At 36.7% G+C, this 26,889-nt stretch overlaps 1 protein-coding gene and 1 long non-coding RNA gene across 3 annotated transcripts in view; one reads left to right on the top strand and one right to left on the bottom strand.

The window, feature by feature from the left end:
* TRPS1 (transcriptional repressor GATA binding 1) overlaps positions 1 to 26,889 on the top strand; it is a 247,269-nt gene that overhangs the window by 212,146 nt on the left and 8,234 nt on the right. The window lies entirely within an intron of this gene.
* On the bottom strand, positions 1,486 to 26,889 carry LOC103661570. The gene is made up of 3 exons (XR_568178.2): positions 19,684 to 26,889; positions 11,188 to 11,287; positions 1,486 to 6,682 (listed from the first exon to the last, which is right to left on the bottom strand). It is a non-coding gene; the product is annotated as an uncharacterized LOC103661570 (long non-coding RNA).

Genomic DNA, 26,889 nt, shown 5'->3' with positions numbered 1-26,889 from the left:
ATCCATTTCCCTGATTTTGTTGCCATTAAGATTGCATCATAGTTTTTGCAATGCAAAAGCAAAATTAAATCTAGCAAAAAATCTTTTTTAAAGAACTGGAAAAGTCATCAGGAAAAAGAAAGATACCTGTGATTATATAAACAAATGGGCCTAGAAAGGATCTATGGAAGTACTTAACAGTTAAATTGTTTAAATTAAAGTGACTGAAACATTCTGATTTCTTAGAATGGGGAAAATTAATCCTATAAATATTATGACTGATGTGATCAAATAATGACCTTTTTCCGTATTAGAATAAGTTGAACATACCTTCTGAATCTTATCAAAATGTATTTTATAAAAAGTGATTTAGTTAGAAATAACCCTGGTAGAAGGTGTGCGGTGAGGCTTCCAGAAATCTGAAAAATATTCAGCCTGTCACCAAATGTTGTCTTTTTTTTTTATAGATTCCATAATGTTTTCCCTCTAGCAGATGAGTTGATATTGACAGTTATGTTGTACTCAAGAATGACTTGAAATTTTTTGAATTAATATTTAAAACTCATTTTCAAAGGGTGATCAGTGAAATTCTTATATTTAGTCTCTAAGGAATTTAAGGAGATATCACAGTTACGTCAAGGGCAAAAACTACCACAGCGTATCTGAAAGTGAGAGTTTCATGATAGTCCTTTAACGATGAAGAGGTCCGAAAAATCGAAGTGGTCTAGCAGAATTGGTGTGCTAATAACGCTTTATGTTCTTTTAGAAGATGGTCAGCGTTCCTGTTAGAAAACACTTAGGATGTAGGACCTAACCGCCCCAAACTGACAAGTTGGGGGTGAAGAGAGTATTTAAGGTACATTGTTCTACCCCTGATTTAGAGATGCCTATTAGAGTATGGATTTTAGGAAACTTTCTCTGTTCTACGTTTTCTGCCAAAGGCCTAGTACACGGAAGACTAGCTGGAAAGAGGGTTCTTTTCCATATGTTGTCCATTTGGCTGTCAGCACTTGTTCTGACAGAAAAGAACAGGGTCTTGAGTGACTGCTAGTCTGTCTTAAAGTATGGTAATGAGGCTAATTAGGAGAGATGAAAACTGCACTAGATTTGTGAAGGCAATTATCTATATAGCTTTTGTGCCATGCTTTATCTTTATCAGATTCCTCTTCTCTAATTTTGTCATTTCTCAAGCATCACAAGAATAATGAAAATGTCTAAGGCAATATGAGCAATATGGTTGGTAGAAAAGAATAAAATATACTCCTGTAATTCTGCGAACCTGCTTTCTATTTGGACTCTTTTGAAATGGAGATTTGGAGCATGGCTAAGGCCGTTCTTACTAGTATTGTTGTTATTTAGTTTACATAAATGAAAATTAATTGCACTTTATTATAACGAGCCTATATATCTTCTTTGGTAAGTGAACAGTATTTTGCTTGGTCCTTTTATGTTAGTCATCATGGCAAGTCAGTAATTTAGTGTACTTGAAAGGAAAAGACATCAGAGGCTTGCAAAGCAAGCATAAAATGTATTCTCTTTTATGTGATTTAGAAAGTTGAAACATTTTAGTTTCTGTTTTCAAAGGTTTAATACATTTTAACTTTGACAATAATTATGAAAGTAAACGAATGAACTCAGATCTCTACACAGCGATTTCATAGTAGGTGACATTGAACATAAGTTTTGTTTGTTCCAAGTATTTAATCCCCAAAGTTAACAGTTAAAATATTAGTGTTTTTTTTAAACCTGCTGAATTATTTTTGAATAGTGCTACTGATATTTCTTCTGAGATATATAAAATATGGCATTCTAAGAATCTCACATTATTTCTAAAGTAAAATTGGAAGTTTAAACTCCCCTCACCAAAAGAAATCTGGCATTATTTAAGATTTCAATAAAGTTTAAAAGGGTTGGTTTAATCCAGTAGGAATCTAGACTGGGTCTGATTGATAGTTGTTTGTGCTGACATTACACCTGTGCATAATTTTTTATTACTTTTAGCATATTTTATTATAATTTTCATTACTTTTGTCTTTTGTAGAAAACTTCACAAGCCTGTGAACTTCTTAAAGGCATAAAAGAAACATTTTATTTTTTAGAAATCTCTATTTTGTAGAATCAATGGAAAAAATCAGATAAACCAAGAACAACATGTAGGTAGAAAATCCGTCCAAATTGCTAAATAATTTTCCTACACATGGAATTCCATTACCTTCAAATAATCCAGTAGCAGAGCAGGGAAATTCCATTTCGTCTTACGTTACAATGATTATAAGAGGAAGATACTTGGGAGCAAGTAAGGGGCAAAAGTGTAGTAATTAGGTTTGGTAAAGAACTTGTAGCACAATCCAGAAGGTCATAGTCTAACTGGAGCTTAAAGACCAGAGGTGAACCAAACCTGAACTGAGAATCACTAGGGAGCCTTGTTAAAAACACAGATTCGTGGGGGCGCCTGGGTGGCACAGCGGTTAAGCGTCTGCCTTCGGCTCAGGGCGTGATCCCGGCGTTATGGGACCGAGCCCCACATCAGGCTCCTCCGTTGTGAGCCTGCTTCTTCCTCTCCCACTCCCCCTGCTTGTGTTCCTTCTCTCGCTGGCTGTCTCTATCTCTGTCGAATAAATAAATAAAATCTTTAAAAAAAATACAGATTCGTGGTCTCTTGGGAAACAGACTAGGGGTTTCAGAGGGGAGGGGGTAACAGGGTGATGGGCATTAAGGAGGGCACGTGTTCTGATGAGCACTGGGTCTTATAAGTAACTAATGAATTGTTGAATACCACATCAGAAACTAATGATGTACTATACAGTGGCTAATTGAACATAATAAAAGTAAATAAAATAAATAAAATCAAACAAACAAAACCCCACATTTTAAAAGAAGTATTCCCTGATGAATCTGATGCTAGTGGTATGTGGACCACACTTTGAGAAACACAATGCTAGATCAAGAGATTGGCCGTCCTGAATATCAGAGCATGGCTAAGCACTGAAAGCAAGTAGGGAAACTGGAGGAGTTGAAGCACAGAAAGCCATCAGGGTACAGCAGAAGGGAAGCCTCAGTTGGCAACCTCAGAAACTGCATTCTGTTAGGTTGAACTATATAACATGGCCATCCCATTAGGCCCAATCTATCTATAAGTCTGTCTTTGTCAGGATGACACTTGGTCGTTCCGTAACCTTTCTAGGCTCATGCTCATCATCTCTGTGTTCGTTCTAGCACTTGAGGATTCTAGAATGGCTGCAGATAGAGCAGATGGGGACTGAAATTGGGAGGGTGGATGCACCCGTCCCATTTCAGGGACTGGAAAACAAGTGATTAGAAACCAGGCCAGGAGTTGGGAACCAATGATTGCAGAGAGGAAAAAACAAGCAGGAGACTAAATTGATGCAAGATTCTTGCTCCTAACTGAAGCAGCCTTCCGCCTCAGGCCCAGGTCACTCTCCTGGTTGTTTTTGAAACAGGAACCAATCTCAACACAACCAGAGGGGGTCCTGCAGGTGGAATCGGGTAATTGGAAGCAGCTGGTGCAGGTGAAAAGCATGAGATTGGGGGAAGTAGCCGTGGTTTTGGTCTGATAGGACACAAAGTCCTTTCTTGTGGGGGAAGCACAGAGTAATAAACACACACTAGTAATGTACACATGGCACATTGCTTTTTATATAAATGATGATTCTCAGATAGCTCGGAAACATTTACCTGGGTGTTTTGAACATTCCCACGATACACATCCTTGATTTTGTGTGAAATCTATTAAATAGATAGATAGATAGATAGATAGATAGATAGATAGATACAAACCCCACTTGGCTGCAAAGTCAAACTGCAACCCTCATCCCTGTATCCAACCTAACACAAAATCCAATGTGGGCGAGTCAAAGAAGGGTCATTTTATAGTACTTTTCCCCAACTTCGGAATTTAAACGGAATCACTGTTTGGAAGGAAAAAAAGAAGTCTGCAGAAAAGAATTGTATTTCCCTAATGGGAAAACCATCATGATAAATATATGCATATTATATGTGTCCATCCTTTTATAAATGTATCCAAGAGTGAGACTGTGGTTAATGACAAGTTGCATTTTATATTAAAACCATTGTGGATGGATATTTATAGATAAATTTCTTAAGTTTGTAGTGGCAGTGCAATAATAATGTAGTAGTTCAGTAATTTTCCTCTGGTAACTCCATCTCGCCTTACAAGTTAAAGCAATGTTTTGAAAGAAAATTGTCTTTAGGTTAAATTGGTAGCCTCCTTCTCTTCAGTTTATAAATTGAGCATTTAATTCTTCTCAATTCTTTAACTGAACTAAGTTTTGCTGAGCAATTGAAAGTCATAATTTCCTGCCTTCCATAAGTCACAATTGAATACAGAAACAAACATTTGATTTCCTCATTGGCTCTTTTTGTTTCCTTAAATGAAGAAGGAATTTTGGTGCAGTTTAGCTCCCACAAGTCTGGACTAACTTAAGGAGGAATATGATTGAAGGTGCCCGGTTTGGGGTCAAATAAGGAAGTAGTTCAGTAGACCTCACTGAAGGGAGGTGTGGGGGATGTTGCAGAAAAGGATAAATAGGAAAGACTAAAATGTTCATCTAGCTCATGAGGGAGGCTTCACAGCATGAGAGAAATAAAGCAGAGTACCTGGAGCTTCCTTAAAAGAAGTATTAGAAACCAAATTTAGTGGGGTACCTGGGTGGCTCAGTCGGTCGGGCTTCTGACTCTTGATTTTGGCACAGGTCATGATCAGGGTTGTGAGATCAAGCCCCACATCAGGCATGGAGCCTGCTTAAGGTTCTCTGTCCCTATCCTTCTCCCCCACCCTCACTTGCTCGCTTTCTCAAGGAAAAAAAAAAAATGAAACCAGATTTAGCATTTAAAGCTTCATAAAGTCTGGAATCTTGAGCTGTTCTCAGAAGGTTACACAGGTTTCAGAAGGTTGAAGGGAGGAGAGAGAACAATATGTGAAAATGCACTGAGCTGGGAATGTACAAGGCCGTGTGTGTGTGTGTGTGTGTGTGTGTGTTTCAAATCCATCTGTTTTATTGTACAAGGTCTGTTTGAGGAAAGTTGGGAGAAACTAGTTTGGAGGGTTCAGGGAAGAATAAAGGAAGTTAATTGAGGAATTGAGATTGTAAAGAGCATTAAGAATGTGGAGCAGAGGATTTTGGAGTTTACCGACTGTGTTATGAAAAGATGGAAGTTGTGAACAAGGAAGTGATAAAATTAAGTTTTTCTTCAGAAATTCAATGTAGAAATGGTATTCTTGGTGGATTGGAAAGCAAAAGTGTGAATGTAGGGAGCTATCTCCAGTAGAAGAAAAATACTGATACTAGGAAGATTGTATGGTGAAGGAAGTCATCAAAGTTGGTGCTAAATTCAGGACAGTGGAGCCCACCAAGTCACAGGGAAGGGAAGAAACCAGTTGTGGATAAATGAGCATTTTCCTTAAATGGTTGTTGAGTTTTGAAATGATGAAGCATTATTCACTTGACTAATTGAGCACTGATGATTTGCAAAGCATTTTGGAAAATGACCCCCAAAAGTGTGTTCTCTACCTTTTAGAAGCTCATGGTTTAGTGGAAGAAATAGCCATGTTAACAAACACTATAGAAAAAGGTATACCATAAAATGGGAGAGCTACCAAGAAAATGAAATGGGAGAATATACGAGAGAGAGAAAGAGATCTTGGAAGAGAAGATAGAAGAACTGGTTTGAGCTGGACCTAAAAAGATGAATAGGAAGGACTTAAATTAGTTGGATTCATGCTTCATCTGTTCATGCGTTCAACAAAAATTTATGGAGCACCTGCTCTGGACATGGTGATAAGAAAGCACAGTCTCCAGCAGAGAAAATAAAGACTGACAAGTACAAAGTCAGCATCTGATCCCATGGGAATGGAGAAAGGGGTGAGGATGGAGGGAGTTGGTAGAAGATGGTAGAGATAAGTTAGAGCAAAGGGGGAAGAAGGAGAGCAATAGGTCATGTTCTTTAAATGATGGGGAACTTTAAATGTTTAAGGAGACGGGAGATCTGTATTTTAGATCTCTACTGAAGACATTGATGGTTGTCTATTTTAGAAAGGTACCAAAATACCCAAGTTAAAGCATTTATTGATGGATCTGTTAAGCATGAAGATGCATTTTAGATATTTGTCCAGTTGGTGGTATCAGCCAGTTACAGGATGTATGGGATTGCGGAGTTTGACTATGAAGATAGGACCTTGGTCTGAAACTGGAGCTGTAATAACTGACATTCATTGTGTATGTACCATTATCCAAGCACTGAATTAATTCCTTTACTCCTCAAAACAACCCATAAGGTAGGTCTCAGTATTATCCTTTTTTTTTTTATTACAGATAAAGCAATTGTATCAGTGAGTTGAAGCAACTTGTCCAAGGTTACACAGCTACCTAGTGTTGAAACAGGATTCGAACCCAGGCAGGCAGAGTCTAGCACCTCCAGATTACAAAACAGCTCAGACAGACAAAGGCTGGGATAATTAATATTGAAGGACTTAAAAGTTACCATGGCAAAATTAAATGCTTCTGGGAGCCAAGCAGGTTGTGTAAAATGCCAAGGCTCGGAGGTCATGTGGTGAAGTGGCCAGTGCAGCTTCTGAAAGGGGCGGTCGCAGTCACCTCAGCTATGTCTTGCCCCATGAAAAAATGAACCTCATAATACCAGATTTTGTAAATGTCAGTAAAACCTAGGGAAAAAACATGGATTTTTATGTGAGATCACTTAGTTTTTCAAACGGCAACTAATTTGTTTCCCTGTTGAACTACATTGTATGGTCTACCCCCACAAAACAAAACAAAACCCAAATATTAAACAAATGAAAAACACACACCTGCTGCCGAGATAGAGCCTGTGTTCACCAGCAAGATAATTCTGATTTACAATAAAACCCTTTGAAGTCTTTCTATGTATCTTGCATATATATAGAATATATATTAGAAAAAATATATATATATTCTTGCCATGGATAGAATTAGAGAATGAATGTAAAATGCACTATAGTTTCAAATGCAAGGTGAAAATCCATACTTTTCTCCCATATTTCTGTAAGCAAAAATAGAAAAGCAGATGTATTTTTTTCCTTCAGAAAATCAATGGGTGAAAATGTTTGTTGCTTCCTACACGGTATCATCTACTCCGAGTATTTGACTGTTTATATGATATGAGCGAATCGAAATATGACATTTGAAGTCAGTCCTCCAAGTGTTTCCAAATATCCACATGCATTGCATCATGTAGACTAAATAGTGAACTTCACTACAGTTGCTTTCAGTCCATTTTATCCAGAAAGATTAAAATATTAGTGATCCTGTGGGGTCCGTTCTTAGGCTTTGTGAACACCGATGAGAAACCCCAGCGTTTATAAAGAAGTTTAATAATAATACAAAGCTATAAAGTTGTGCTAGTGCTTCAAAGGGAGTAACATCAAAAACTTGTGGAGAAAAGCCACGGGCTACCATCAGCCTCAACGCACACATGCACGCACACACAAACACACACACACGCACACACACAGAGCTGGGAGACCTATTTTGGTAGAATGAAGCCTGGTTCACCAAAAAAGAGGGATAATGAGGCCATTTTTCATTATTTTCCCAGTGGATTTTTAAATAGTTACCTCATAAAATAAATAGTTTAAGTTTCCACATTACTTTTGCCTTTAATCTGTGCCTGTGATGCAAATAAATGAGTGGAGATTTTTATATTCCCCAAGGTTTATACAGAGGCAAAATATATTAAAAAAGAACATCCAAGGTAAGTGTAATTTCTTACTAAAACGGCGGCTTACCGGAAGCTATGGTTGGTAGAAGGAAGATGCTTTATTAAAATGAATCGAGAAGTAGATTTATTTTTATATTTATTGTTCAAGTATATGCTCTTCTTTGTGATCTTGCCTTCACAGCGATATGTTTCTCTAACTTGTACTTCATGTACGTGGAAGACTTTAAAACCGAACTGGGCTGCCCGAGTAGAGAAATATGCGTTTGGAATACGGGTCCTTATGGAAGGTGTTGAATGCAAATGCTTTTGATCGGAGCACCAGCAAGAAGCAGCTCTGAGCTTTTATAAATTTTTTTTAATGTACTAAAATTAGAAAAAGTTTCTTGTTCTTTTAAAGAGGCAACTGAATTAACCTGGCTATCTAGCTAATAAACAGAAATAGTCCACCTTGGTGGGGCTCTAATTATAGCCTCTGAACCTTTCAGTAAGTTTACAGCTTAAAACATCTGAGTGATTCTGTCTTTTGAAAGCCATGTGAAGTTAGAAAGGCGGCCTAATTAAAACAAATCTTGGATAAACCACTTCACGGAGATACAAGTTTGATGGTTGGATATATCAAAAATTGTTACCAGATGTTGTGCAGAGGCCTTAACAGTTTAAAGATCATGAGGGTTTTTTTTTAACAAAGCAAAAATATTCTAATTGAAGTTGTCAGCAGGAGTGAGACTAATATGCCTGTATTTGATTAAATAATAGTTTATTTAACATTCAGTGTGGCCCAAAATTGGCCAAGACAAAAGTCAGAAAACATTTTAGCCAGAAGACTTAAACAGAAAAACACAACAAACTGACAGCGCTATCTAGGTGACTCTCAGGCACTGTGGTTTGATCATGTCCATTTTTATCCTATGACTGCCCATTATCCTTCGTCACACCGAATATACTCTGCAGCAATGCCTTAGAATCTGTTCTTTCATGCATTTTGCATTTGCCAAAAAAATACAAAAGTTAGGAGAGCATTACAAACTTATTACTAGGCTTACTGCTGAAACCTTGGGAAGCAAACATCACATCTTTTTCCATTATATAAATGTAAACAGCTATACTTTTAGGAGTTACATGTTTTATGTAGACTGCTGTTCCGACTCGCACTGGGATATGAGTATGTTAGCTGTGTAAAATAAAAAAGTGTAAGACTCACATGGTCCTGTTACGACTCACAGGCACCTTTTCTTGATTACATGATAGGTGCACATAACTACTTCCTTCCCCTTCAGTGGACAGCTGTGCACCGCTCTCGGATGAAATGCACAATGGTCCTCCTTTTGAAGAACACAGAGTTTTGGGCTGTCCAGACCGTCTTTCTTATTGATTCGAGCCTCTCCTTTTACCTTCCAGTTCTCAAGTGCACACCTACCCTCCTCCAATGAACAGTGTGGCAGTGCCTTAATTTTTCCATAATAAAAGTCTCTAGACTTTTCTTCAACGTTATCATTTAGGAAATGGTCCACATAGAATGCTGGGGAGTTGATGCAATTTTAAAAAGAACTCTCTACATCGCGGCCAATGCCTGAGCTATCGTTTGCTCTCAATAGTACCCAGAGGTCTGGATTTTAAAAGTATATTGCAGCTTACTCTATGGCAATTATGAGAAGACAACTATAGAGGGTCATTAATCATTTAAGCATTCAAATAAAACTAAATGTTTCTTTTTAGATCTAGAGTGCAGCCCATAACACAATTGAAATAACATTAATGGGAGAAGGGAATGAAAAGACAGAAAGCAGCTGTCGCTCTCTCCACGAGTGTGCCCTGGGCTCTAATCAGAGAGTGAGATACTGTATACAGTAAGGGAGCGGATTCTCGTTGGTCTCCTTCGTTGTCTACCATCTTGAGCTTTCTCAGTTGGAAGGAAGTTAGGGTGGATGTTCGCACATGTCATAACACTGCATTTCTGGACATTTAGCAGAAGGGACCAATGACTGGAAGGGTTAGTTTTACAGCTGTTGCAGAGTAGTGTTTAAATGTTGCTTGTTAGCTGCAAAGTGCTAATAATAACGTATACAGGGTACAAAATGTCCCCTGTGGCTAATGAGGAAAAACTAGGCTCTTTATATACAACTTTTTTGTTATTAAAATAAATTTCAGTTTTACCAGTGATTTACTTTTAAAACAAACTTTGTAAAAACTTGAGGAACATGACACAGTTAACCACATTTGTCCTAGAGGATAGTATGGAAAATTACGGGTCAATTGAAAAACTAATGACTCCATCGTGTCTTAGCTCCATTTGTCTTTGCCCTTTTAACAAGTTCAGTTTCTGTCCATTTGATGCTCTTTAAAATCCCTTGACTTTGTGACATGATTTTTATTTTCATATCCATGTCATGTGTTCTAATTTATCTTGTTAGCGTCACTGAAAACAGCAGTGGAGAGATCCTACCCCTTCTTTTCTAAAATAGGTGAAAAATACTAAAGGAGAATGATAAAGTAACTTTGTTCCAGTGAATAAATAATTCCAGGTAGAGAACTGTGTTAGAATGTGTGTCTCCCAAATCCCAGTTTCCTGCATTTAGTGCTACGCTGAGCCAGGAAATGAAAATCACAACACCACCATCCTGAAAGACTCCCCGACTGCTTCTCCGTGCCCCAGGGGTGAAGAGCCCCATTCCTAGTTTATAGAAAATGCATGACTGAAGCTGGAAGGTACTCGTTATCCACACTCCTGCACTCAGGCACTTTGTTGACTGTCTAAGTTTAGCCAAAGAAACACATCTAACGCTATCTCCATATGTAGTTAAGACCATTTGGCTCCCTCCCCTCGAACAGCAGCAAAAGACAAACCTAGAGTGCATTTTACTATGTACTTAACTAAATATCTTGATTGAAATTAACATTAGTTTGCCTTTATTATGAATACATAGTATGTTAGGTTAGATCAGTCAGTCACTAGCCATTGTATATTGGATCATGCTTTAGTAACTGTGTAAGATGTTCTTAGAGTGTTTGTTTTATTGCAAAATATAGTTTTTCTTAGAATCGCCAGTGTGTGATGCCTGGAACTTGAGTGGTCTGAAAATGAAATGATAAATGAAAAAGCAAAAGAACAAAGAGGAAAGAAGGGATGGAAGGAGGAAGAGAGAGAAAGGAGGGGAGAAGGGAGAGAGGAAATGTGAGTCTCAAAGCCAATGAGATTACTCCAGATCATCTGGAAAAAAGAATGAACTATTATTGAAATGCAAGAACTGGAAGAGGCCATGTTATCATTTGTTATTTACACCCCCTTTAATATAAATATATAAAGAAGGAAGAGACTAATTTACTGAACATCTATTATGTGACTGGCACAGCACAAGACATTATGTGTGCATCATATTCATGACCCTTCAGAATGATTGGCTGTTTGCTCTTTTTTTTGTTTATCCTGAAGCATAATCTAGTAAATATAGATAGCTTTATTAGTACACTTACCAGTTCTTTGCTTGTGTGGCTTCTCTGATGGTTGGTGAGCAGCTTGACACCTTGGGTCATGTCTTCCACAGCTGTGGGTCCATAATCATCCAGCATGGTACTGGACACCAAGCAGATGTTCAATGAATGGTATTAAGTATTAATGAATAAGTAAGGGATGACAGATACATCGCCCGATTATTACGTTTAGTGTGCCATGGCCTTGGTTTTTATGCAATCCTGTGCATGTAAGACTTTTTGGCACTAGATTTGCATGCTTTGGGCAATAAATAAGCCTTGCACTTTCTATTTTTTAGACACTCGTACATCTTTTGGGTGACATTGGCCTGCTTTCATTTAGAAATAGAAAAAAACATGCCAAGTTTTGGTATTTTAGTCTTAATACTCTTATGAGACACTTACAACATTCACCTGCTAGATTATAAGATGCTTTCAGTTCATAGGGTGAAATGAAAGTCATAGCTTTTCTTTACCTGAGAAAGAATACAGAAAGTAGTCTCAAGCCCTCTTTGACTCTGAGTTATAACCCAAACTAGAGACATGCCCAGTGATGTAGAGAATTCAAACGAAAGAGTATACACCTCTTTAAGGATGTGAAGAAAGCAAAAGTCGAAATTAATAGTAACTAATATTTACAGTATAAATATGAGCTAGGGCTAGACATAGGATCAGAAGAGGTATATATTTTTCTTAATCCATTTAGATACCTCATTTAAAAGAGAGTAAACCTTTCTTCTTGTTAATGTAGTAATTCAGCCTTTCTGGAAGATAAGGATGATACATTTGTCTATAACTTATTTTTCTGACACATGTGCCAATGAAAAGAGTTATTGGCCCATTTAATACTTTTTGGTATTTGACACAGGATAGTAAGAACATGCATTCAGAAAAATAATCGGATGCTACCTTTGTCATCACTGTGACTGCTGAAATGCTCTGTTGGTCTCTACAGATAAACCTTCAAGTACAGAGTTCTCTCGTGAGCTGGCTACAAGGGCTTTTATTGTGAACCTTCCAAACATATCCTATATATTCATTGTGAACTAAGGAAATGGGATTGATTGAATCTCAAATAGTTGACCATGGCACCTGTCATGGGGGCATCCTTGCTTTTATTTTTGCCATGTTCTTCTAACCAGACTCTTGGTGGTGTAGTGATCATTATACCACCTCCTCATAGTGTGGCTTTTGTAGAAGAAAGAAAATGGCATGAATCAATTGTTTCAAGAGAGTTACATGAGAAGAGTAGATAATGATGGCTTCTTTCAGGGGTTCTTCAAACCACAGAAAATACTAGATGGCATGGTTGGACCACTCAAATGTGTCAGCGGTTCTGTCAGCACAGACGCTTTACTTATTAAAAGATCCCTCTTCTGGATAGATAACATTCAGAAGGGGGGAGCAGGTGGTAGAAGAAATGTATTGATTTTTTAATCTCATTTTTTAATATCTTCCAATAACAGTCCTTAGTTTTCTCTTGAAAATCCACACCTCCCTTTGATTTCATCTAGTTCAGATGAAGCTGATTTTGCCCAAGAGTCGGAGCTCAAGTGTGCCTTTGTTTTTTGTTACACAAACTGGGAGTTTATGAGAAATACTGAACCTCCAATCCCATCTCAGACCTACTGAATAAAAATCTGCATTTGGATAAGATAGTCAGGTAATTAGTAGCTCACATTAGAGAAACTATTCTAGGCCTAATAAACGAATCCAGGCATTCCATCCTACGTCCCATCTGGCCACAGTAGGACAGGGACATGACTTGAGTTAGGCCAGGAAGGCCCTACTTGAGGACACTGTGTTGAGCTATCAAGAAAGAGGACTCACTGTTTCCCCCCTCACTTGTTCAATCAACTGTATGGCGCTAGATGTCCAACAGCCATTTTGCCAACCAGAGAGAAGGTATATAGGTGAAATTGTAGTTAGTGCAGTGGGAACATGTACCAGAGAGTGAAAAATTATGCTCTTATGATATCACTTGAATCTTGGTTAAACTGTGCCTACAGTCAGTGTTTCCTGGTTTTTCATTTGCAGGAATCAGAAGATTTATCCTCATATTAATCTAGTTTGGATTGTATTTTCTGCCACAAGCGACTGAAAGAAACTAAAAGTTACAGTGATAAGTAATGATTGAGAGTGCATTCAAGTCCTACCACCTACTTGCATGGGCTCCTTAGCTGCATGTGCGTGAATGTGTGAGACGGCGCGTGCATGTGCGAGTGTGTATTTCACATTTCTCGTTTGTTGTAGCATTTAGAAGCAGAGGAATCATAAAAATCTTAGTATTTAGACATGTCTACTTTCTTGCATCATTCTCTTAATTGCTTCATGTATATTTACCTTACCTCCCCTCAAAATTATAAACACTTCAAAGGCACTGAACTCTCCTTACATGAGGTGATAATTTAAAGTAATAAGACGTTTATAAATAAACATACCAGAACTTATTACCAAGTGAGTGTAGACTTTCAAAACCACCACCTGAGGAAGCTGCCAATTTATTCAGGTTTTGCTGACTTTGGAGAGAACATTGTTGTAAGTCTTTAGAATAATGATCAGCACCAGTTTTTGAGCCGTAAGATCACGCCAGCAATCTGCTAGTTACATCTAACTTTTACTCAAAGTGACACTGCTGAGACTAATACTCAACCTCGTGAGCGTCCTTCAGCCCTGACTGACTGGCCTTCAGCCCTGAGTCCCAGATCCAGCGGTGCTCCAGCTGCTCCGTGAGCAAACCCCTGGAAGCTACACCACCCAGCCGTGATGGGGTAGCTCTGATCTCCTACAGGGTCCCCAACTCAGCCCCTGCAGGACAGCCAGTGCTGGTCCTGATGCCCATCAGTCATTGTCCACGCCATGCTGGTTGGACATATGCGTTGCCACCCTTGGGTACTACCCACGTGGTTCTGCCATCTTCTTCATCAGCGTTACTCTGAATACATGCTGCTTTCTTTCCGAAATGAGATCTGTCCTCCAGAAAAGTAGATTTTCTATCACTGAGAGAATATATATATTCTCTCAATATAATGAATATTATGAATATATACCTCTGAGAAACTTTGGAAGAAGTATGAGTTTAGACTCACAGGTCTTGTCATCTTTGTATAATAGCAAGTGATTAGCAGTTGGATTTAAAAACTATAGATGAGTAACCTGTAATCGATAAGAGCAAGCATGTTTCTTAGGCCTTTCAATGTGTCATGGTGACTTGAGGTTTTGATTTTGTGGGAAGCAGAGAATTTTCATCTCTGTTCTTGAAAGAGGAGAAGAGGCAGGGTTTGTAGAGCAGTGAATTCCTACGGGAGAAATATCCTTCCTTTATTGATTAAATATCAGGCATTTAGGTTGTTAAGTTTTTTCCTTTCCTGTCTGCTGTTTCTGCAAGCCAAGAAGATTTCAACAGGTAATAAACATTCAAAGAACTAAAAGGGGTGGAGAAGGCTGTGCATTGGTTGCTAAGGAAAATCTCAATCAACTTAGAAGGAAGCTAAAGGAAACCAATGTTTATGCCTTGGATGAAAATGAATTTTAATTGCAGTTCTAATGGAAAATTATCCCAGTATTGCCAAGTTAAAAATTATATATTTATCTAATAATGAAAGCAAGTCCAATCATTTAAGCTATGAGCTGAAAAATATATTTTCAAAATAAGGATTTTTGTAAATTTATGACTATTAAAGCAAAACCTCTCTGCTAATGTTCTGGATTACATTACAATAGCATATTACATAGTAAAATAAAGTAAAAGAATGGATCAGCTTATAGAAGTTGTTCTGTTGTAAGTGAATAGTCTTCAGAGTTTGCTTTGAAATATGAATATCAGAACTAGAAGTAGAAGACCAAATATTTTTTAAATTTTATTATATCTCAGACTACCAATATTACATTCCCCATCACGGGTTTGTCTAAAAATTTTAAATAAAAATAAACCATTTAGAATCACCCATGTAAAAATATATGTGTGTATGTATACACACACACACACACACACACAAAGGTGAGTGTGAATGCGTATCTCCTGGGTTAATTACTGTGTATGGACATTAGGGTGCTCGAGTATTAACAGCAATAGAAGACTTAGTGTGATACAATAATCATTTTTAAATAATCCTAAATCTACTCAAGTTGAAAAGATTCTGACAGCAGGAGTTTTAAACAGCTGCCCTGAGCAAAATAGACACTGCTTTCTTTTAAAGTTGAAAAGGAGAAAGGTAACAATTATCCCCGAGACACTGGAAACAGAGTTGTCTGATTTTTTTTTTTTCCAAATGCCTTCACTTCTTGTAAAAATAACAGTGTGCTTGGGTTGTGTTAGACAATGGTCAACCTATCAGAAGCAGCAATCAGATAAACAGATCACTAGTATATTAAAAGTATAATTGAAACTAAGAATAGCCTCATATGTGCTTTTAGTACTGTGCTACAAAATTTATTATTTGTATGAAGTACTTACAGAATTTTAAGTCAAGATGCCATTTGGAGCCAAGGTACAAAAATAACACTTAAGCCTAAGTACCTCTGCAAGATTAAACTTGATAGGGACCTGAGTAAGGGTAGAAGCTGTGATTATTAAACACCGTGCTGTTCCCCCTTCCTACTTCATCTATAAATCCAGTGTGGCTTTTGATCAAGAGTGTTCTGAGTAAGACCATTATTCCGGTTACATCAAACTATTTATTTAGTTGCTATATTAAATAGAATCTATCTAGAGGTGTTTTTAGCATAGATTAAAATTCCCAATGTGCCTGCAAGTTATTTGCCCTGTAAGAAATTTAGAAAACTTCTTCCCTGAAATTATCTAACTTAATCTCGATTTATATTTAGTTTTAAAAAGTAAAATTCTGGAGAGAGCCTTACTAACCACACTTGAAACATACTGAAATTTGCAAGGAGCACATAATGGCATCCACTCAATGGTAGGGGGTTTGAAGATCAAAACAGTCAAATGAATTTCTTCTCCATTTTAATAATCATATCTCTCTATGTTAATGAACTCAATTCATAGTGATTATTTTCAGATTCTCTCTACATCATTTCTCTAACTGGCCATAAATGTTTGTAATACTTCAGTGTTCTCTGAGTTTCAAAATGACTTGCTCAGATAGGAACTCATATTATTTTTCCATTTCTGATCCCTCCCTCCCCCCACTGTTACCAAAGAATACTTATGTTTTAGTAAATCAGTCTATTTTCATGCTTTAAAAAAAAAAGTCAAGTTCAAGAAAGAATAGCACAGCTGTTCAAGATGTCATATCTTATAAAACAAATCTATTAGGAGGGTCACATTCTGGAAGGGGTCAAGTTAATGGTATAAGTGGAATAATTTGGTCATTTTCTGAAATTTGTAAACCTACAAACATAAAAGCCCTACATTAGATCGGCTAATTAGCTAAACCTCTGCTAATGGTGATTTTCTTCTTTTTTAAAAGTCAGAACTTTTATGTTTAAGGCTCTCTTTACTTTTTTTTCTTTCTTTCTTTCTTTCTTTCTTTCTTTCTTTCTTTCTTTCTTTCTTTCTTTCTTTCTTTTTTGTATGTGAATTGCTTTGAATTTTAGTCTGGTACCAATCAGTCTGTTCTGTTTATTTTTGAATTAGTGCCTTCATTTGGGATGAGTTTAAAAGAAGATGACTATTTCCATTTTTATTTTGCCAAGGAAATATACACATGGGCACACTAAGTATATACATACATATGTGCAATGAGTGAAATAAAGTATTGGAAAGTAGGTAGAAAAAGAGGGATGATTTAAGTCAGATCTAGCTACTTAATCTGTCCTTCAGGGAGTACACAATTTTTGGAGCATGTAATATCTGCAAATGTTTTTTAATCGTACATAAATTATTCCTTCTTCATGAAATGCTACCTGCTCATTTCTTGTTTCATTGATACATTGATTCTCTCATTACACTTTTTATATCTACTTTTTCATCAGAGATATTTTACTTTCTAGTCAGTTATAACCCTTTATTTGGGAAAGAAGTGTAACTTTTGGGGGTTTTTTTTTTGTTTTTTTTTTTTTTAAGTAAACCCTTTGAACTTTTTAAATTATTAAACTGGAGGACCCATAGGTCACATTTTTAAAGGAAATGTGAATGCAAGCATGCAAATACATATTTTCAGTGTATGTTTGTGTGCATGTTAATGTATTATGTGTACGTGTAAATATATATATTTTTAAATAAAATAGAGGATGTCAAATTCCAGATAGTTGCTTATGGATATAAATTTACAGCCAGCACCTGAAATTAATTTTTGTACAGAGGTTTCTAAATCTTGATCTGTATAAATCTAAGTGGATCAACTTTGTGTAGTCTATGAATTAAATATCCATTGTCATATTTTATGATAATGTATTAATCTATGTGATCGCACTATATGAAAAGAAGAAAACTAGCTAGAATGAGTAATAGTCATAAGGGAACTTGACCTACCTAGCATTCTTTTATGTTCTAGAAAATTCCAAAGGATCCTGATTCCTTCCCCAAATTTTCCACTTGTGTTTTAGGATGAGACATGTATCTCTGATAAACTGATGAATCTCATGAAAGTAAATACGTCACCAACAAACTGGTTTATTTATATAATGAAATTCTCAAAGGTCTTTCGGAACATGGTCAAAAAACAAAGGATAGAAAAGAGAGAGGAAGAGAGTAGAGAGATAGTATTTTCACATGCATAATTGATGTGATAAATTTTAAGACAGTCACCTAAATGCGAGAGTTTTAGGAACACTATTCATCTTCTTTTAATGTTGTAAATAAAAAATAGAATAAATAAGAGCTTCTTTGCATAAGTGTTACACATATGTGCATAAATACGTAACTCTAGATAATTGAATGATATATGTGTATATACATGCCAAAATCTTACTTAGTTATTCAGTATTTTCTAAAATCTAATATCTGTTGATACTCAATATCTTTGAAACTAAGAGAGAAAGGAAAAATTTAATGCTCGTTGAATTCCTGATATATGTCAAGCATTGCATTCCGTATTCTCCCATACATAATTATATTTATGTTGAGTGTGTAAGTGAATTGAGAGGACTCTAATACAGTAATAAAAACAAATCACAAGTTCTCGATGTCTTATTTTCCACCTATTAAAATCAATAATTATTAGCCTGACATATAAGACACTCTCCTAGGTACTCTGTTGTTTCATTTCCTTTTCGGTCTTTCATACACATAGTTAATTATATTTCTTCTCCACTCTCCAGGAAACTTGGGATTTTTTTCTCTTTAATTTAACATCATTGGTATTTTAGCCCTTTATAAAATATGATATTGTTTTAATGAAAATAAAAGCAACTAGCAACATCTCACTACATGGCAGTGTTAAAATGTTGAGCTGGATTCATTTGTGTATGTATGTGTATATGTACTGTCACTTTGATGTATATACATACACAAATATGCACATTAACATAGGCCATTTCTACTAGTTGTGCAGATTGCTCAGAAGCTCAAGCAAAGTCCATTTCTTTTCCCTCCTGTCATATAGTATATAGTCTAAATATGGTGCATAATTTATTAATTTTATTTTGCATTTCACAAAAGTGAAACTGTTTACAATCTAAGTCCTATTTTTTGTAATGATGATTGCTATATATATTTCATGAATAAAGCTTCGTTTAAAGTATAATCTGCTGATCAGAGCATATATATATATATATATATATACACACCACACATATATTTTAACACAATGTCTGCTTATTGAAGTCAGCAGAACTCTGTCTTCTGGTAGAGGTCAATTCAATTAAGCTGTCATTAATTAAATGCCTACTATGTGCAATGCACTGATAATGCAAAGATTGAAAGAAAAATAGCCCCTCTCTTTAATAACCCCAGTCCCCTGGGAGTGACTTGTATATGTAAATAATTGGAATCCAGCACTCTCTCTCCTATGCCTAAATGCTGAATAAGAGGAGCCATTTGATGATTTAAGACAATTCAGTATATGAAAAGCTAGGCAGAATTGGCATCCTAATGTTCCAAAGCTAAGCGTACACTGACAGCAAAATACCTCTTATGAAGAAGAGTAGTTTTGATATATTTGGGGTAAATTTGTAAATGTGGAATAGCCCCAGAAAACAACTAAACCATTTTTTGGACTTCTGCTTTTCTTTTGTGTGTGTTTTTAATTTCAGCTTCTCTTTGAATTTTTTTTTATGAAATGTTTTTAAGAACTTGGTAGTTGATAGTGTTTTCCTTTTTTTTTTTTTTTCAATTCATATTACTCCACAGTAGAGAGAAATGTTTCTTGGAGGCAAATCACTTTTAAAAAAATTAATTTGATATCATTTCTTACTTTAATATATTTGCATCTTCTGCAAAGATTGTGAACAGTTTAATCATGTTTGTCTAGGGAAACATAATGCTCACAGAAAAATAATATAAACACGAGGCAGACAGGGGAAAATAAAGTTTTAGAGAAGTGAGTTTCTGTGTTTTATTTTCAAAGCCCCCGCATGAAATAAAAGCTCACTCACCAGGAGTTTTGTGTCTCAGGCTGTGCTGCCAGGCCTCAGTATTGGTTTCCTGATATTGTGCTCGATGGACAGAGTGTCACAGTACGAAATGATTTTAACTGTTCCTTTTGGTAGGAGTGACTGAGGGGTCGTCTCGAGAGTGCTTGATGCGATGAGGTAGTTCTTGCTTTGGTATGTGATACAGTGTGATTAACAAACTCCAGATCACACAGAGAACCGGGTCCGAGTCAGGTTATTAAGTGCAGTTCCCTACTCAGGACGATGTATTGCCTTGCGCTGATACGGTCGTACTGAAGGGGAAATATATATATATATATATAAAAGCAAAGACAATCATTGCTTTCTTCTTGAGCAGCTGCAGCCAGTCCCACTAATGGACGTGCAAAAGCAGAAACTGGCAGCACAAGGTATGTGTTCGTTTTTACAGATGGTACTGCAGACAAGTTGGTAATGGAAAAGGAAGTCGTGTACGTGAGCTATTTGAATGTGGGGGGGGGGCAATAGGGGGACAGCCTATTACAGTGCTTTCCTGTGTAATTGACTGTGTGAGTTACTGAAGAAGCAGTTTTCCCATGAAAGATTTCAGTTATTACAAAATTACATCATGATTGTTAAGGAAATTCATAATTTCAACTTGTCTTTTTAAAATAATGTTATTAAAACTTTAAAAATCAGCTTAGATTTCCCTGTCTGCACCATGCTTCTGTAATGAAATTATCTGCTCAAGTTTGGTTTTACCCCTAGCAGGAACAGAATTCTCATTTAAAGATACATCTTCGATTTGAACAATGACAGAACATACTAGGCAGTATTTTAACCATTGGAAAGGTGGATTTATATACCTATGAGTTTAGGTGTCCCAAGGAAATACAAACTGAGTAAAAATGAGACAGCATTTTGAAAGAATTATTTGTAGATTCAGAAATTAAATGAAGTTCAGGTTCGTGTTTCTGTGTTTTTTTTGTATTTCGGTCCTAGAGGGTGAAATGGTACAAGAAGTATTCCCAATCTAGTCTTATCAAGTATTTAGTCCAAATTGCGTATTTGGTATCCGAGTCTCTTGTTGACACACATCTGCGGATTTTTAACATGGTTCTTAATTGTTTTGAACTTCAGTATATTTAACTGTATTTCCATAATTTGTACGCTGTTCAGTGGAAATAAGCAGCAATTATCATCCTTCTGCTGAGCAGACTACATGCTATGTTTTAACATCTGATCTGTACTGTATCCTCTCAACTTGATAGCCTGTAAAAAGTGTTTGGAGTTAAGAATATTTTGGTCTTCGCGGTTCTGTAATGAAATGGAAACTATATCACACGTGAAAAGTATCAAAGTCAGCTCCATAGGTTGATGAAGAACATATACTTTTATATATAATAATAGGGGAAATATTTAAGGGGAAATAATTATAGATATTTTCATATTATCCAAATCTGAGGAATTTATTAAAATAATCTCATCTTTCAGAATTGGCAGTGTTTTATGTTGAATAATGATGATACCACACATTGCAAAAGGTCTCTGCCAGGGATCATACAAGTATATAAAGTAAATCTAGTAAATTGTTATCTGAACATATGTGTTTACAGAACTTGTCAAAACCCCAGCATCGTTTTTGCTGCCCCATCTCTAGCCAAGACTAATGCAAAAACAGAGATTCTAGTTCACAGCTGCCCTCCCATGTGACTGGCATTATTAGGAGCTAAGTCAATGGTGTCGACTAATTTTCTGCTTTTAAGCAGAGGCTTATTTTACATACTTTTTTTTTCTTTTTTGAGATGGCAGGATTAAAACACGTGTACTGCACCCATCCCCCTTCCCTACCCCTACCTCTCCATCGGCCAAATGTTGTGTTCCTCTAGCTATGACTGTATCTGTCAACCTCAAAACAGATCGTTGCCATATCTGATCAAGGATGAGTCATTTCTTTCTGGTACCTCAAAACTTGCATAATTTCAATCAGCTGTTATAGGGTGGTTTGAAGAGATAAGGGTTATTCAAAGCCAAGCTATGGTGAAATATTTTTGGTAAAAATTCCCCAATTGCCTCTTTAGTACTAGGGCCTGAAACAGTTTAGCACTGTGGCTCTCAAGTGAGGGAGACCTGGGTTTGTATCTTAGCCCTACTATTTAGCAACTGAAAAACATTGCTAGGCCTCAGTTTTCTCATCTGTAAAGTGGAGGGAAGAAGAAGAAGAACAGTAAAACAACAACAATAATGATACCTGGCTGTTAGGATCGTTTTAACGAGGTCAGATAATGAAAAGAAGCCCATAGCATATTATCTTACACATAGTTAAGTCTTGAGAAGTATTAGATGTATGATGGTGATTATTAGAGAAGGGACCCAAAGTAGTCAAGCGAGAGAATTCTATCGGATAATTGATTCAGAAACAGTTTCTAGAACACAGTCCTGTGTTTTTATCTAGACTTAGAGACTAGGATGTATTTTTTGACACTGGATAAGTCAAAGAACCATTCTTAGTCTTTTTACCTCAGCAATGAAAGTGGGGAATAATAGTACCTGGTATTTCATTTTGATCTAAACTGGGATAATAGATGTTAGGAGTTCTTAACCTTCAGATGTGCAGGCATTCAAGTCCATACCAAATGCTTGGATACATTTTGTGAAAGACATTCTTTTGGACAGCCTGAAGTTATTTGTAAAGTATTTTACATATTTTTTTTCTGGGGAGAGTGTCATAAATTTTATCAAAAGAGTGTTAGGAACCAGTGAAGAACCATTGATATATATGTGAATGCCATGAGGATGGAAACACTTTACAGGCCAGTTATTATCCGTTAGTTAATATGAAAAGAATTCCTTTTTTTTTTTTAAGGTTTTTTTTTTTTAAGTAATCTTTACACCCAACACGGGGCTCGAACTTTCAACCCCGAGGTCAAGAGTCACATGCTCTACCAACTGAGCCAGCCAGGCAACACCCCATGAAAAGAATTCCTGATTATCATTTGGTATTTTCTGTTTCTTCCAAAATAACCATCATCATCATCATTATCTATTATAAAGGCAACCCCACATAGATAATACATAAAATAACTCTATTTGTGTTTCTTTAAGTGTGTAGAAGCTGAACCCTTTAGACATTGGGCTTTTTCTACAACAGGTTTGTTCTTTATCGTTATCACTTAAGATTTTTATTTTTTATAATGTGAATAATTCCCATAATAAATGTGCTTACAAAATATACTATTAAGTAAAATCTGCAAAAATATATTAAAACAGAATCAACTCTGTTCTCATGCTGAAATTTGCTTAAGAGGTGCTAAAATTGTGTAACTGTGCCTCCAAAAAGCCTTTTTTCTTCCTTTTCAGTGTCAGGTGTTGGCACTGGCATGGAAGAAAGTCCCTGTGGAGAAAGCCTCCAATGATTGTTGTAGCTGAAGGTGAAAATGGATTCATGGCGGCAGAAATAGAAGCAGTGAAAGACTTACGTAGTTCTTTTGACAATAATGACTTTCAGGTGGAATGAAAAAAGACAGTGCAGACATAAATTTTCAACCATAGTTTTAGCTGTCTAAATACATATTGCTATAAAGGCAGAACAATATTACAGAAACAGTGTAGGTAGAACTCCGAAGATCTGGGTTTTTCTAGTCCTGGTTCTTTATGTCATTTGGGCATAGCATTGGATATTTGGTTTGCTCATTTACCAAATATGGGGTAAGTCAAAGAATAGAGATGGAGTCCTTCAGACGTATATAATAGGGTTCTTATATGTGTGTGATAAATTTGTAAATTCTGCCAATTTGAAGAAACTATATGAATGATTTGAAGTGTAGGGGTATACGTTGCAAAATCTTGATTTGTCTGTTATCCCGCTTCAATAGTCACCAGTTGCATCTCAGAAGAAATGGAGCTATAATGTGTTTGGCACACTAGCATTTCCTGATATGTGGGGCAACTCCCACATGGTGATGTGTCAGTGCAGTAAGTCTCAGGCACATTCATACCTGGGTACAGTGTATGATTACTAGAGTATGTGTTGCCTCATGTCCTGGAACAGAGGTTGTTCCATTGCTCCTAGCCAGGGATGTCAGCTTTGTTTACACTGGTCTCCATTATCATTGCTGATGTGTTGAGGAAGTGAATTTAATAAGCAGGGTAAACAGGTTTTGTTTCCAAATTCTGAGATAGGAGATCGTAAGATGGGTGCTTGGCTGAACCTTGTAGAGTCTCTTCAGTTTTCTGGCAAGAAATCTGAGGGCAGAGAGGGCTGTTTTGAATCCGGCAGAGACTTGCTGTGCATCCCATTTCAACTGCGCTGTTCTTCACAATTCTATTTGGAACAAAAGTCAGCCAAGATATTGGTAACTGTTGCTTTGTGTTGGCAGCATTCTTTCCCTGCTCTTCCTAAAATATCGGGTAGCCTGTGCTTTGGGTAAAATTCTGGCTATTAATTTAAAGATGTTCGTTGGAAGCCGCCATCTATTTTTAAGTGGATTTAGGCGCTGCGTTCTATGTGCTCTGTAGGATCTACTGATGTGTAGTCAGTAGATGGTTAATCCTCGCATGGGGGGAATTAGAAGGAAGAGGTTGCCTTCTGTGTCCCTCGGTAGTAAATAACAGTGATAATGACTAAAATACTAATCATCATTTATTCGTAATTACCAAATGCCAATCCACTACATGATAGTAATAATAAATACAGTATTTAACATGATAGTAATAATAAACACATTATTTAGCTCATATCAACTTTTTTGGTAGTCAGTAGGGCAATGTTGTTGATCATTGTCCTATTATTACAGGACATTATTACTTATGGGATAATGAACAAGGATCAGCTTGTTTCTGAAATGACTAGACTGTTACTACCCACTTTGGTAAAGGAGCACAGAGAGTAAGCTCTCTGATCATTAGATAACTTTCAGCCTTTAAATGAGCTTTCTTGGGGCACATGGCTGGCTCATTTGGTGGAGCATCTGACTCTTGATCTTGGGGTGGTGAGTTCGAACCCCCCATTGCGTGTGGAGATTACTTAAAAATAAAATCTAAATAAATAAATAAATGAGATTTATTGATACAATATACTTTGGTTTCCTCAGATAAGTTTTCATATAAATTGCATAAATTAAACTCTCAATGTTCATGAACATCTCAACTTGTGTTGCGTTAACTGCATGCTTAGTATGTTTTTAGCACATTCTACTGGAAACCCAGAGAGATTATAGACCATGTTTGTCATATACGTCGCTGTAACTCCAGTTTGTAGCACAGTGCCAGGCACATGCCGGACATTCAGTAATTATTCCATTCCCAGAACAAAACTGAGTTAAATTTACCAATGAAATTTTATTACTGCAAAATTGTACCAGAAGTGTCTATCATAGCCATCTGTACATGTCCCTAAAATGAAGTTTGGGAAAGATTCTTGATATAATCGAGTAAACACAGAAATTATTTGAAGTTAAAAAATATTTGAGGTATATCTGCCCTAACAGCATGTATATCAAATTTCAGATTGACTTGATTTAAAATGGCTAAGATACAAAACCATAAAAAATATGAGTAAATCTGCCTATCGAAGCTTGTTATGTAATTACATGGTTTCAGTATAGTTCTTATACATAGAACACTAATATAAAGGATCGTTTCTGCAAAAACTCCTTTTCCAATGGAGACTTTAATCTCTTGGAGATAAATATCCGTGTCTCTAAACGTTAAGCCACTTGAATGAATAATTCAGTCAAATTTATTTCTTATTAATCAAATGAAGTCAGTTCTATGTTAATGAAATTTGAAAATGTTCAGATGTTTGGTTTTGGCTGATTTTTAAATAATGTAAGTAATAGAAACAGCTAAACCAATTTTAAAACTTTTTTTTTTTTCATTTTTTTTCTTAAGACACATCTAGTTCACCAATACATGTGCCAGGGCTCAACCCACTGATCTATAACTGACTAAAGAATTAAGCCCCCTAAAAGCAAAATTTGAACCAGAAGCTTTCAGAAAAATTTGATGATGATGTTACCTCACAGTGGTTAGCTGTGAACCTAAATTAAATTTTTTTTGTTTTAGTCATTATACTTCTTGCACTTCAAAGCAGGAAAAAAATTATGTTGGATTTAAAGTGCACTTATAGTAAAAGATGTGTGTGTCATTTTCTATTTCAAATCCTAACACGGATGATTGTCCAAATTCATCACCTAAATTGCTGTTGTGAAAATCAGTATTGTGGTCATAATACATTTGAAACATGGAAAGGAAACAAGTGATCCTGAGGAATTCTGAGTAATTATCACTGAAAACTACTTACTAGCCTTTGGCTGCCCTAAAAAAATCCTTACAATTAACCGTTTCTATCACCATCCTTCCTTTTTCACACAGGAAATTATCAGCCAACAGAAATTATGTAGAGGCAACACAAATGTGACCTAAAAGTTACTAGGCAAGCTATAAAACTCGAAGTTAAAAAAAAAAAAAATCAGTTCCTCGAATTGTTGCTTTCTGGAATTTTCTCTTTAGAAATTTTCATTTGAGGTGATTTTCTTGTAGATTTGGTTTTGGAGCCCACCTTCCTGCACTCTTTCCTTCAGTGAAGCCCACAAAGAAGTAGAAGGGGCACTTAGAGAAGGCCAAGGGCGGAGAATGCGGTGGTTCTGTGGCTTTAGATAGGTGGGTGTGCAGCCTTCTTTCAGCCTGAGAGGCGGCTAAGAATCCTGCTAACTGTGCCCCGCAGGTGTGCCAGTGGTGTCATCCCCTAGCTACGGAGTCCTCTCAGGTACTCTTCACAAGTGACCTTATCTGTGTGACTCGGTTCCCTCTCTCTGCATTATGTCACGGAGGTATAAAATATGGTGAACCCTTAAACAGCTTGGGGGCACCTGGGTGGCTCAGTTGGCTAAGCGTTGGACTCTTGGTTTCGGCTCAGGTCATGATCTCAGGGTGGTGGGATCAAGCCCCACCTGTCTGGCTCCACACTAGGCAGGGAGTCTGCTTCAGATTCTCTCTCTTCTCCCTCTGCCCTCCCCACTCTCTCTCACATAAATAAATAATAAAATTTAAAAAAAAAAACAGCTTGTAGAAAAGGAGAAGTAATCTTATTATTTAAACACACACGTTGGGACACCTGGGTGGCTCAGTCAGTTCCCAGGGTCCTGGGATCGAGTCCCACATTGGGCTCCATGCTCAGCGGGGAGCCTGCTTCTCTATCTGCCTGCTGCTCCCCCTGCTCGTGTGCTC

This window comes from Ursus maritimus, unplaced genomic scaffold (genome assembly GCF_017311325.1).
Source record: "Ursus maritimus isolate PB19 unplaced genomic scaffold, ASM1731132v1 scaffold_9, whole genome shotgun sequence".
In the NCBI taxonomy this organism is placed as follows: domain Eukaryota; kingdom Metazoa; phylum Chordata; class Mammalia; order Carnivora; family Ursidae; genus Ursus; species Ursus maritimus.
This window is presented reverse-complemented; position numbering and strand designations above follow the sequence as displayed.